This window comes from Scyliorhinus torazame, chromosome 18 (assembly GCF_047496885.1).
Source record: "Scyliorhinus torazame isolate Kashiwa2021f chromosome 18, sScyTor2.1, whole genome shotgun sequence".
NCBI classification, from domain to species: domain Eukaryota; kingdom Metazoa; phylum Chordata; class Chondrichthyes; order Carcharhiniformes; family Scyliorhinidae; genus Scyliorhinus; species Scyliorhinus torazame.
The window spans coordinates 11,295,723-11,309,115 of record NC_092724.1 but is presented as its reverse complement, the minus strand read 5'-3'; the positions used below and the strand labels follow the sequence as shown (position 1 = coordinate 11,309,115).

Here is a 13,393-nt window from a genome sequence, read left to right as displayed (position 1 = left end):
AAAGTGTAATGGAAATAGCACAAAGTGCCTGAGGTGAATGGAAGTTTTCTCAGAAGCGACGTACAAGAACCAGAAACCTTCTCGTACCCACCTGTTCTGGTAAACTCATAATTTGAATGACTTTGTGCTTTTGTCATGCTCTGTCAACACCTCCTCACCCTGCTGAACACATCGATTCCCTGTTCGAACAAGGTTCCAAGAGCACAGTAATTGCCCGACAGCATATTCCCAAAGTTCTTCGGTGAGCCCAGTAATGTCTACAGATTTTATGACCATGTAGAGAGGGGGTGGTGACATGCAATAATAAGATAACATGTAATGTTCTTTCCTCTTATGTGCCTGCTTCTCCTGCAAGAGAGGGGGAAGTGTGTCACTGAGGCCCATGCAATATGATTGAGTGATGTGTCTGCCATGATTGAACAGCTGCCATTGTGGGTAAGCAACGATTTGTGGGCATGAGGCTTACCATAGTGCTAAATGTGTGAGTGTGAAATATTCCACATAAATTGTTGGCTCGAGTACAAATTGATACGGTAGCACAGTGGTTAGCACAGTTGCTTCACAGCTCTGGGGTTCCAGGTTCGATTCCCGGCTTGGGTCACTGTCTGTGCGGAGTCTGCACGTTCTCCCTGTGCCTGCGTGGGTTTCCTCCGGGTGCTCCGGTTTCCTCCCACAGTCCAAAGATGTGCCGGTTAGGTGGATTGGCCATGATAAATTAGTGTCCAGAAAGGTTAGGTGGGGTTACTGGGTTACAGGGATAGGGCGCAGGTGTGGGCTGAAGTAGGATGCTCTTTCCATAGGCCGAATGGCCTCCTTCTGCACTGTAAATTCTATGAAACTAACCAATTTCAGTGCTCTCACTTCCTCTTATCCTCTACAGGAAGCACTTAACTGTCTTTGATGTGATCCAGGAGCTGTCAATCATAGCTGGATGTTTATAAACATTGCTTTAGTGCTCACACTCTCAGGCCTTCAGCCATTCTTCAATATTTCACAGTATGGGTTCAGTTCACAATGAAAACCCACCAATACTTCCAGCTACTTTTAACAGATGCAAGCTTGCTTTATGTAGCGCTATTCACCTGCAATATTCGGCCCTGTTAGTGCAGGCAAAGCAATGAACAGCGTGGGCGTTCTGACTGTTCACATCAATCATGTTAAACAGCAGGCAACACCAACTTATCAGACTGCCTGCAACACAGTGAGCCGGATAATCATGCATCACGACTCCTCGGGCATCTCAGTTACACCAATTCAGACTGTGTGCCACTTAAATGTTTGGACTCAAATTTCCTCCTGTTGCGCATAAGCAAGAATGTCATGTTCCCCAGTCTTTTGAATTGGGGCTCGGGGTTTCTTAATGAGTGAAGTGCGGTTTCAGCATATAGAACATAGAACATACAGTGCAGAAGGAGGCCATTCGGCACATCGAGTCTGCACCGACCCACTTAAGCCCTCACTTCTACCCTATCCCCGTAACCCAATAACCCCTCCTAACCTTTTCCGTCACTAAGGGCAATTTATCATGGCCAGTCCACCTAACCGGAGCATCCGGAGGAAACCCACGCAGACACGGGGAGAATGTGCAGACTCCGCACAGACAGTGACCCAGCGGGGAATCGAACCTGGGACCCTGGCGCTGTGAAGCCACAGTGCTATCCACCTGTGCTACCGTGCTGCCCCAATATGTAACTCAGGAATGGTGCAAATGACCAAGGAAATTCACACACAGCGAGGCCTTCATAGAAGCCAAAAAACACCTTGTGACATGGCCTGTAGCTGCACTGAAAATTACAACGAAATTGCTGGCCATGGTTACTGAAACTTGCAGATAATCAATTTCCAAACCTCTGTGTCACACCACACTTGATTGTTCGGTCAACAGTGCAGCCTGCACCCGGAGACAAAAACAGAACACCAATTCTTGATGTTTACACTTCTGAGGTATTCTGTTGTTTTAAGTAAAATTTGACAGTTGACCCAGTATATTTATTATGCAATTAAAATCTAGATAGTGTACCAGGAATGCACCCCACTAACAACAAGCACATAAAGAATGACCACTTGGACAGCCGTCTGCACTGTGACAGGGACATAAATGATTTGAGTGCTCTTTGCATATCTTGAACAACAGCCAATGAGTGCGAGGAACTGAACCTGCTTTTTGCCCTAACTGAAGGCTTCCTGTTGTGGAATCAAAACTCTGAAGTATATAATACAAAAAGAGAAAAGCCTTAACCATCAATCCATAAACTACCGGTTCTCTCACAGTTGTGCTCTCCAGGTAGAAACACTAAGGGCGCGATCTAACTAAAATAAAAATACAGTCTGTTCTGGGTGGGATTAGCGGGGTCGCTCCTGCCGCTGGACCCTGCTATCTAACGGCACCTTGAGTTTTTTCAGTGACTTCTGAGGCCGCACTCAGCATCATTCCCTGCACGCAGGAGTTCGCTCGACCCCCGGACCGCCCCAAGGCCTCAGCTCACCTGTTGGGGGATCCTCGACCCCACCTCACATGGGTGGGGCACCCCCGGGTTCGATCTCCGGTGAGGGTAAAATGTCAGCCTGGCACTTTGGCAGTGTCCCTGCCAGCCTGGCACCCAGTTGGCACTGCCAGGGTACCCAAGTGGCACAGCCAAGGTGCCAAGCTGGCACCAGCAGTGCCAGGGTGACACCCTGCATGGCGGGCATCCACCCAGAGGCTCGAGTTGGCTGGGAGGACCCCCCCCCAAGTACCGTTCCGCATGGTCGCCATTTGTGGGGACCAGTACAGAATGGCGCCCAGCTGGGGTCTCCTCAGGAGGCCGATAGATGGTGGGTGGCGATTAGGTGCAGTGGCAGCGCCGCTAAGTGGGTTCTTAAACTCACTTAAACGTGCGAGACTGAGACCCGCCCGTTGTGGGTGGGATCCAGATTGAGACGTCCCGCGATGTCTCCCTCGGAGCTGCTCGGGCCTGTGGTCTCCAGCGGGCTCTAGGTGGTCCGGGCTGGTCGACTGATTGACCTGTAAGGGAAGCGAGATGGGAGAAAGGTCACTCACTGGCTGGTGTGTTGAGGGTTCCCACTTTTGTCTGGTGACCCCACCACGCCCTCTGCACGGGAGCGGCCCTTCTCCTCGCCAGCCACTCCAGGGCTCTCTCCTCAGAGGGCGTTAGAATTCTCAGCTCTGGCATGTCCCCGGCAGGCTGTGCCCGCTCACGTCTGTTGTGCTTGAGTTTGTCTCGCAATGAGACAGATTGGGAGCGTGTAGGTGGGAGTCCTGCCAGGTCAGATGGTGATGAATTCTGGTAAGCATAGGGGGTGAGTGGGAGTGGAGAAGTGAGGCGCAAACTATCTACTGTGGAGACCATGGGGAGTGACGTTGGGGAGGGAGGGGGGTGTATGGGGCATGACAAGTTTTGGGAATTCATGAGGTGGCTGGGAGAGAGATCACTGTGGAGTGATGGGTGCAGCGGGTGAAGAGGCACTTTCCCTGGCTGCACGAAGAAGGTCAACCCTATTCTTCCAGCACTGTATCCCATTCATCTTACAGAGCGAGCTGGCACTCTCTATCAGGGCCACAGCCTCCCAGGCTGGGTTGCTGACCTTTGCTTGCTGGCCGTCTGGTCGATCGTGGGTAGAGGATGTCACGTCCCTGCTCCACAACATCCAGGGGTCTGGTGAGGGCTCCCTCTGTGGAACGTCTTCCTGGCAGCCATTTGTCCAACTGGACTTGGAAAAAGGGCTGGGGAGATGTTTAAAAGGAACGGCCCACTGATTACAGAGCTTGAGTTTTCCTGAGAGGTCAGTCACCATTGTAATAGCGCATTTGTATTAAAAATCACTTCATTCACACATACAGACCCTTAATGATGTCATGTCACAGTGCCCAGCTCCGTACACCCCTGTGCAAACTCGTCGCTCCGTCCCTGTTAGTGTGACAATGACAGCGCAATGTTTCTCCCACCTCCCACACTGACAACACAGTAAAGTGGCGTTGCTGCCGGCACGGCCTTTGCCCCGAGGAGCCATCCCTACAGCTGGGATCTGCATGTGCCCCCAAGAAAGGATTATCATGGACGCTGCCTGGGAAATGGGTGCACACCTGCATGATGGGCATCGTGTGGTCACAGACGAGTGGGACATTGAGGGAGTGGTATCTGTTGCAATTCACAAAGGGCATCCCATGGGGAGTATAGATCCATGTGGACGCAGTCAAAGACATCCTAAACCTGGAGCATGCCTGTTACATGGGTGAAGCCCATGGCCCTGGTGTCCTGGCTTGTCTGGTCCAAGTCCAAGTTAATGTCCGAGTGGGCCCTGGCAAATAGCGGATCTGTGACATCCCCTGTGCACTTGTGTGTGGCTGACTGTGAGATACCACACAGGTCACCCATGCAGCCCTGAAACCCGCCACTGGCATAGAAGTTCAGAGCAATAGCAATTTTCAGAGCCACAGGCAATGGGTGACCTTCTAGCTCATGTGGTGCCAACTCTTGCATCACCCAACGGGCACGGAAGGTTTCGATGATGTCATTGGACACCGTATGCTCCCTCTCCCAGGACACCAGGCTCAAATGTAAGCAGTGTAGAGGGGAAGGTAGTTGGGTCAGAGGAGACACTCGATAGCCCACTGTCTGGACCTGTTGTCAATAGTAATCTGTATTGTCACAAGTAGGCTTGCATTAACACTGCAATGAAGTTGATGTCAAATTTGGCCCGGCCCAGGAGCAGGTTCATTGGACACTGCAAGCTTCCTCCCCAGGGACACCCGGCTGTGAAAGTAACCGCGGAAGAGGGACAGGCAGTCAGATTGGACAACCCCCGAGATCGCCCGTTATCTGGACCTGTTGATAGTAAGCTTTTCCAGGCCCCGGAGCAGGTTCACGAGGAGGTCCTCCTCTCCTCCCGTCCCTCTCCGTACCGGGTGCCCATAGATTAGGAGTGTGGGGCAGAAGTGCAAACAAAATGTCAACAAAAGGTTTGGTAAATAACGAAACAAGGAAATGCATCCTTACGGCATACGGCAACCTATATAAATGTGGTCCACAGACTCCACTAGGCCGTAAAAAGGGCAAGTATCTTAGAGGTCTGTGAAGCGGTGAATCCAAAGGGTTAACCATCGGGTGCCAATCAGTGGCACACTCATGCATTGCAATGCTGATTAAATTGGTATAATTGTCTTGTCAAGGAACGGTCAGGGAGTTGATTTGACAACTGCCTTCTCCTTGTGGCAGGCAAGGCACACCTGATGCATGTGAAGACTGCAATTAGCATGTTAGCACCATCATTAGAGGACAGCCTCATTACCGTAGCTCTCATAGGCTGCAGACTAAACGATCCTTCCAACTTTAACAGGCAGCCACCCATTTAATTCCTGACAGCCTGGCTTCCATAACCAGTGGCTTTGAACTCCCAGACATCCCACACCCTCTGGCCTCAAAATGCAGCCTGTGAGGGTTCATAAGAACATAACAACAGAAGAACTAGGAGCAGGAGTAGGCCTTCTGGCCCCTCGAGCCTGCTCCGCCATTCAATGAGATCATGGCTGATCTTTTGTGGACTCAGCTCCACTTTCCGGCCCGAACACCATAACCCTTAATCCCTTTATTCTTCAAAAAACTATCTATCTTTATCTTAAAAACATTGAATGAAGGAGCCTCTACTGCTTCACTGGGCAAAGAATTCCATAGATTCACAACCCTTTGGGTGAAGACGTTCCTCCTAAACTCAGTTCTAAATCTACTTCCCCATATTTTGAGGCTATGCCCCCTAGTTCTGCTTTCACCCGCCATTGGAAACAACCTGCCCGCATCAATCCTATCTATTCCCTTCAGAATTTTATATGTTTCTATAAATTTCAATGAGTACAGTCCCAGTCTACTCAACCTCCTCGTAATCCAACCCATTCAGCTCTTGGATTAACCTAGTGAATCTCCTCTGCACACCCTCCAGCGCCAATACGTCCTTTCTCAAGTAAGGAGACCAAAACTGAATACAATACTCCAGGTGTGGCCGCACTAACACCTTATACAATTGCAGCATAACCTCCCTAGTCTTAAACTCCATCCCTCTAGCAATGAAGGACAAAATTCAATTCACCGCCTTAATCACCTGTTGCACCTGTAAACCAATATTTTGTGACTCATGCACTAGCCCACCCAGGTCTCTCTGCACAGCAGCATGTTTTAATATTTTATCATTTAAATAATAATCCCTTTTGCTGTTATTCCTACCAAAATGGATAACCTCATATTTGTCAACGTTGTATTCCATCTGCCAGACCCTAGCCCATTCACCTAACCTATCCAAATTCTTCTGCAGACTTCCAGTATCCTCTGCACTTTTTGCTTTACCATTCATCTTAGTGTCGTCTGCAAACTTGGACACATTGCCCTTGGTCTCCAAATCATCTATGTAAATTGTGAACAATTGTGGGCCCAACACTGATCCCTGAGGGACACCACTAGCTACTGATTGCCAACCAGAGAAACACCCATTAATCCCCACTCTTTGCTTTCTATTAATTAACCAATCCTCTATCCATGCTACTATTTTCCCCTTAATGCCATGCATCTTTATCTTATGCAGCAACCTTTTGTGTGGCACCTTGTCAAAGGCTTTCTGGAAATCCAGATATACCACATCCATTGGCTCCCCTTTATCTACCGCACTGGTAATGTCCTCAAAGATTTCCACTAAATTAGTTAGGCACGACCTGCCCTTTATGAACCCATGCTGCGTCTGCCAATGGGACAATTTCCTTCCAGATGCCTCGCTATTTCTTCCTTGATGATAGATTCCAGCATCTTCCCTACTACCGAAGTTAAGCTCACTGGCCTATAATTACCCGCTTCCTGCCTACCTCCTTTTTTAAACAGTGGTGTCACGTTTGCTAATTTCCAATCCGCCGGGACCACCCCAGAGTCAAGTGAATTTTGGTAAATTATCACTAGTGCATTTGCAATTTCCCTAGCCATCTCTTTTAGCACTCTGGGATGCATTCCATCAGGGCCAGGAGACTTGTCTACCTTTAGCCCCATTAGCTTGCCCATCACTACCTCCTTAGTGATAACAATCCTCTCAAGGTCCTCACCTGTCATAGCCTCACTTCTATCAATCACTGGCATGTTATTTGTGTCTTCCACTGTGCGACCCAAAAAACCTGTTCAGTTCCTCAGCCATTTCCTCATCTCCCATTATTAAATCTCCCTTCTCATCCTCTAAAGGACCAATATTTACCTTAGCCACTCTTTTTTGTTTTATATATTTGCAGAAACTTTTACTCTCTGTTTTTGTATTCTGAGCAAGTTTACTCTCATAATCTATCGTACTCTTCGTTATAGCTTTTTTAGTAGCTTTCTGTTGCCCCCTAAAGATTTCCCAGTCCTCTAGTCTCCCACTAATCTTTGCCACTTTGTATGCTTTTTCCTTCAATTTGATACACTCCCTTATTTCCTTAGATGTTCACGGTCGATTTTCCCTCTTTCAACCGTCCTTCCTTTTTGTTGTATTAAACCTTTGCTGAGCAGTGTGAAAAATCGCTTGGAAGGTTCTCCACTGTTCCTCAACTGTTTCACCATAAAGTCTTTGCTCCCAGTCTACCTTATCTAGTTCTTCTCTCATCCCATTGTAATCTCCTTTGGTTAAGCACAAAACACTAGTGTTTGATTTTACCTTCTCACCCTCCATCTGTATTTTAAATTCCACCATATTGTGATCGCTACTTCCGAGATGATCCCTAACTATGAGATCATGAATCAATCCTGTCTCATTACACAGGACCAGATCTAGGACCGCTTGTTCCCTCGTAGGTTCCATTACATACTGTTCTAGGAAACTATCGCGGATACATTCTATAAATTCCTACTCAAGGCTGCCTTGACTGACCTGGTCAAACCAATCGACATGTAGATTAAAATCCCCCATGATAACTGCTGTACCATTTCTACATGCATCCGTTATTTCTTTGTTTATTGCCTGCCCCACCATAATGTTACTATTTGGTGGCCTATAGACTACTCCTATCACTGACTTTTTCGCCTTACTATTCCTGATTTCCACCCAAATGGATTCAACCTTATCTTCCATAGCACCAAAGTCATCCCTTACTATTGCCCAGATGTCATCCTTAAATAACAGAGCTCCTCCACTTCCCTTACCATCCACTCTATCCTTCCGAATAGTTTGATACCCTTGGATATTTAACTCCCAGTCGTGACCATCCTTTAACCATGTTTCAGTAATGGCCACTAAATCATAGTCATTCATGATGATTTGTGCCATCAACTCATCTACCTTATTCTGAATACTACGAGCATTCAGGTAAAGTACACTTATGTTGGCTTTTTTATCTCTGTTCTGAATCTTAACACCTCAATCAGTAACCTTTCCTAAGTTATATTTCTTCTTAACTTTTCTCCTAATTATCCTTGTCATTGAACCCATATATTCATGTAACAACCTGCCGCGTCGCTTACCATTAATGTTTTTACTTCCCGTTTTATTCCTTTTAGTATTACTGGTCCTATTCACTGAGCTCCCGTCAGTCACTGTACCTTGTACTGTCGCCCTTTTTGATTTTTGACTATGGCTTCTCTGCCTTACACTTTCCCCCTTACTGCCTTTTGTTTCTGTCCTGTTTTACTACCTTCCAACTTCCTGCATTGGTTCCCATCCCCCTGCCACATTAGTTTAAACCCTCCACAACAGCTCTAGGACATCGGTTCCAGTCCTGCCCAGGTGCAGACTGCCCGGTTTGTACTGGTCCCACCTCCCCCAGAACCGGTTCCAATGTCCCAGGAATTTGAATCCCTCCCTCTTGCACCATCTCTCGAGCCACGCATTCATCCTATCTATCCTGACATTCCTACTCTGACTAGCTCGTGGCACTGGTAGCAATACTGAGATTACTACCTTTGAGGTCCTTCTTTTCAGTTTAACTCCTAACTCCCTGAATTCAGCTTGTAGGACCTCGTCACGTTTTTTTACTTATATCGTTGGTGCCTATGTGCACCACGACAGCTGGCTGTTCACCCCCCCCCCCCAGAATGTCTTGCAGCTGCTCCGAGACATCCTTGACCCTTGCACCAGGGAGGCAACATACCATCCTCGAGTCTTGATTGCGTCCGCAGAACCGCCTGTCTATTCCCCTCAGGTTGCACCCGTTTCCCCCACTCCGTGGGAAGGTCTTCAGCCCTCGTGAGGCTGGAAACCACCCCTTTTCGGAGTCTTCCATTCTCCTCATGCAGCCTGACATCTCACAGGACACCACAGAGGGACCTCACAGTATCTGTCCAGGTGACGATTAAATATGGTGACCCCGGACCTCCAATCCCATTCGGTAACAGTGGGGCGGACAAGTCACTGCCCGGCCAGCCGTGTGATGCTGATAGCTACTCACCGATGTGTAATCGTTGAGCTTTCGAACCTGAAATCAGACACAATTTCCCATCACTTCGCGAAACATGCCCGCCACTGCTCTTAGTCTCCAGAATGGAAAATTGCATCCACTATTATCTGGAACTGTCCAGTCAGAACTAAATTCTCAGACTGTGAATATTTATAAAGGGTGCCAATGCAGCGATGTAAGTTAGCTACTGAACCGTTACCCAGTCCCGCTTTCAAACCTCATTTTGCAGCATGGCCCGCTGAGTCTTATGTAGATCAGGAGAATAATGATGTCACCTGGAACAGAAGCAGGCACAAATTACTGGTTGAATGTCTGTCTGAAATGGATCGGTTACTGCCCGGCTCTCCAGTCTTGGGTTTTTGCGCCATTTTCAGCAGTAACATTACGTCAACATTCATAGAACCATAGAATTTACAGTCCAGAAGGAGGCCATTCGGCCCATTTTCATTTTTCATTTTCCATCGAGACTGCACCGGCCCTTGGAAATAGCACCCCACTTAAGCCCACACCCGTAACCCAGTAACCCCACACAACCTTTTTGGACACGAAGGGCAACAACATTCGTTCGAGTTTTCTCACTCTTCACGCCCACAGAATTAACAAACATTCAGAACGTAAAAGGGAAATGAATAGCAGAGAGAACCAAAGAGAAGCATCAAACCCTTCAATTTCTTTAAGGCATACAACCGAACCTCTCTCGGGTAAATGTATACCGTGTAGTCTGATTCTGACCTTTACAGGCCCACGTTCCAGGTTTGATTTCAGGTCGGCGCTCAGTGTGTTGACTTCGGGCAGGATGGTTTGTCCTGCGGTTAAGGATGCCGCACCAAAAACAAATCCGTCACCGTCCAAGCACGTCACGTGAACCCTTCGGAAAACTGGATGTGTGGGCCAAGGACCCCTCTCCCCACCAAACTGTCACCAGAATTAAACGGCCTGTCGCTCGTCATTGTCTGAGCTCACGTGTGAAGAATGACCACTTGGGTGAGATACCGCATGTGTAGTACCCCCGCACTGGACCTACGGGGTGGGAATGCTTGTTTATCCTGTGCTCCTTGCGGAGGACAAGCTCTCCCACGAGGGGCAGTGTAGCCCAATTACCCAGTGCATATAAGGCCGGCCAGTAAGGCCAGCAGCCAGAGAAGAACCCGGTAGGGGGCTACCGGGAAGCGTACATATCTTGTTTGTAGATGAAACTTTGTTCTAATATTTATTCGGTGTAGCCTGCCCGTGTCCTTATTAAAGTGAGACTGACAGATCCTGCAGAACCAGAGCAAAGCAAACTCCATGGACTGGACCCTCCGGGCAGGATTCCCCCAGCCCTGCGGCGGACCGGAGAATCCCCGCGACCAGGCCACGCCGCCCCGATGCTCTGCGGAGAATCGGCGCCATTGTCGCCGGCGTGGTTGGCGCGGCGCCAGTCGCGGGCCGCACTACGCGGCTGGCCCGGCAATTCTCGGGCCGGGATGGGCCGAGCGGCCGTCGTGGAAACGCTGAGTCCCGCCGGCGCCGACCACACCTGCTCTCAGCCGACGGGAACTCAGCGTGGAAGGGTCGTGTGGGAGGGGGAGGGGCGTTCCGGCCCCGTGGGGGGCCTCCGATGCGGCCTGGCCCGCGATCGGGGCCCACCGACCAGCGGGCCGGCTGCTCTGGCCGGGGCACTCATTTCCTGCGCCGGCCCCGACGCAACATGGCGCAGGACTACAGGGGCCGGCGCATTGAAGGAAGCCAATGCGCATTTGCGTGTTGGTGCCGGCACCACTGCGCTTGCGTGGATCCCGCGGCTCACAGTTGATGCCGGGATTGGCAACTGGAGCGGCGTGAATCGCTCCAGTGCCGTGCTGGCCCCCTATAGGGGCCAGAATTAGTCCTGGGAGCGGCTCGTTCCCGCCGTCGTAAAACGCGACGGCCTATACGACGGCGTGGACACTGCTGCTGGATGAGAGAATCCAGCCCTCAGTTTCTGAGTTGAAGTGTTGACGCCAACGGAGAATCCGTGGACTTTTACGACAGAGAAATCGGCGCCATACCTGCACCGATTCTGCTTCCGGTGTGGGTCTCGCACCGGCGCCGCGTGGAACACCATCAAATCCCATTGAAAAATGCTGCGGGATTTGCCGGGTTCGTGATGGACACTCACAGGACTGACAAGCTGCAGCCGCACTTAAACAAGCCCCCCCCCCCCCCCCCCTCCCCCGGCCAGCGGCATGAATGTCGGCGAAGTATGGTGGTTTTGGGCACTGTCCGTACGCCCTCTCTCTCTCTCTCTCTCAGCAGCCACCACGCCAGGTTGACGATTTGTGAGAGCACACGTGGGCTGCACCGTCGGGTACTCGACCCATCGGGGGCGGAGAATCACAATTGTGCCCACTAATGATATGCCACCATTTAAACTGCGCGCCGCGTGCGTCGCATTGACGCTGTTTTCAAAGAGACGGAGCATCGTGATTTCGTGTTAAGCCGGCGCCAGCCACAATTTCGGTGTCGGGAGCCATTCTCCGCCCGATCTCACACCCCGATTTTGGCGTTGGCTAATGGAGAATACAGCCCCACGAGGTTGCGAATCAGTGGTAAAATAAGTGTAAAAAAAAGAAAATTAATTTTTTTTTAAACATTTCTACTTTACACTATTCGCAAAAATCAATACAAAGGATCATCCAAATTGAAGTTAGTTCATGAAATACCCTTTGAATTCAATAGAGTTATGAATTAGGAATATCTTGAATACATGGAGCTGGAGCTAACTCATTGCATTGGTCGAATACTTTACCCTCTGCTTTCAATGGTCACTGTGCGAGAATGTTACTTTCCATATTCGGCCTGGTTGTTCATTGAAGCATATCGCGTTGATTACCTGTGTAACAGCTAGATCGGAGGTAATGATTCCAGAACATTCCTAATGCAGCGTTACTAACATTCTGGGCATGACAAGCACAGCTGTGTTATTATTAAAAATACATTTGAGAGGGAACAGCTGAAATATCGGGACTGTTCAAAATTCTGCTCGTATCAGGGAGTGAATGATACTTGTGAAAGGGATGGTTTGAAATGTTCAACTACATTGCAAGTTGCTGCATTGATCATGTGCTGCCTTCTACTTTATCAGTAGGCCAGAGTTCATATCTCAGTCTTGTCTGCTATTCAAACACAATTGCCTTTCATGGGTTTTTTTCTGCTCATGTCATCCGAGTGCTACTCACAATATGGGATGAAGTAGATAAATTATTGCTTTAAACCACAGTTTAAAATAACCTGAACAGTTTTGGAAATGAGCTGCGGAGAATCGAGAGAAACTGGAGTTTCCTGAGAGAAAACGATGGGGAAAGGACCCGGTAAATATATTTATGTAAGAAAAAGGTTAACGTGGAACACTTTTTCAAGTTAAACTCTCTTTCGGATAAGGGAGCACCTTCGCCGTGAGAAAGAACAATTTTAAACTGATAATGAACTCCAGCCATTTAAATATTCAGGGTTCCCCAAAGCATTTCACAACCAATATTTTTTTAATGTTGTGGTCTCTTTAGTTGTGGTGGAAAATGTATTGGACAATTTTGCACACAGCAAGATCCCCTAAACAGCAAGTGAGATAAATAACCAGGTTTTAGTGATTCTGGTTGAATATACACATTGGTCAGGGCAACAGGAGAATTGTCCTACTCTTCTTCAAATAGTACTGTAAGGATCCTCCTGTTTAAATCCTGTTTGCTTCCTGTTTTCCCCTTTTCTTTTAATTTTGCTATTACAATTTTGACCTATGGATGATTTATGGACATGTGTCTTGAAGGTAACCTGAATCTTTAACTCAAGCAGAGGCAGCAGCCTGTGGCTTCAAGAAAGCAGACTGCATCAAGCAGCCTTTTAATTCAAACAAGCAGATTCGATTTGACTGGTATCAGTGCTGACTCAGATTGATGGACTTGACTGGCAGCCAATGAACTGGCTCGAAATGCTGGGCTTTGCCGAAAGCCCATGGTAACTGGTTCTGGTTTCTCTGGGATGCCT

At 48.7% G+C, this 13,393-nt stretch overlaps 1 long non-coding RNA gene across 1 annotated transcript in view; it reads right to left on the bottom strand.

Annotated features, from left to right (window-relative positions):
* Positions 1-12,383, bottom strand: part of LOC140394777 (uncharacterized) — a 31,904-nt gene extending 19,521 nt beyond the window's left edge. The window contains exon 1 of the long non-coding RNA XR_011935998.1: positions 12,162-12,383. This is a non-coding gene — a long non-coding RNA (uncharacterized lncRNA). The remainder of the gene's footprint in view (positions 1-12,161) is intronic.
* Between the last annotated feature and the right edge of the window lie 1,010 nt (positions 12,384-13,393).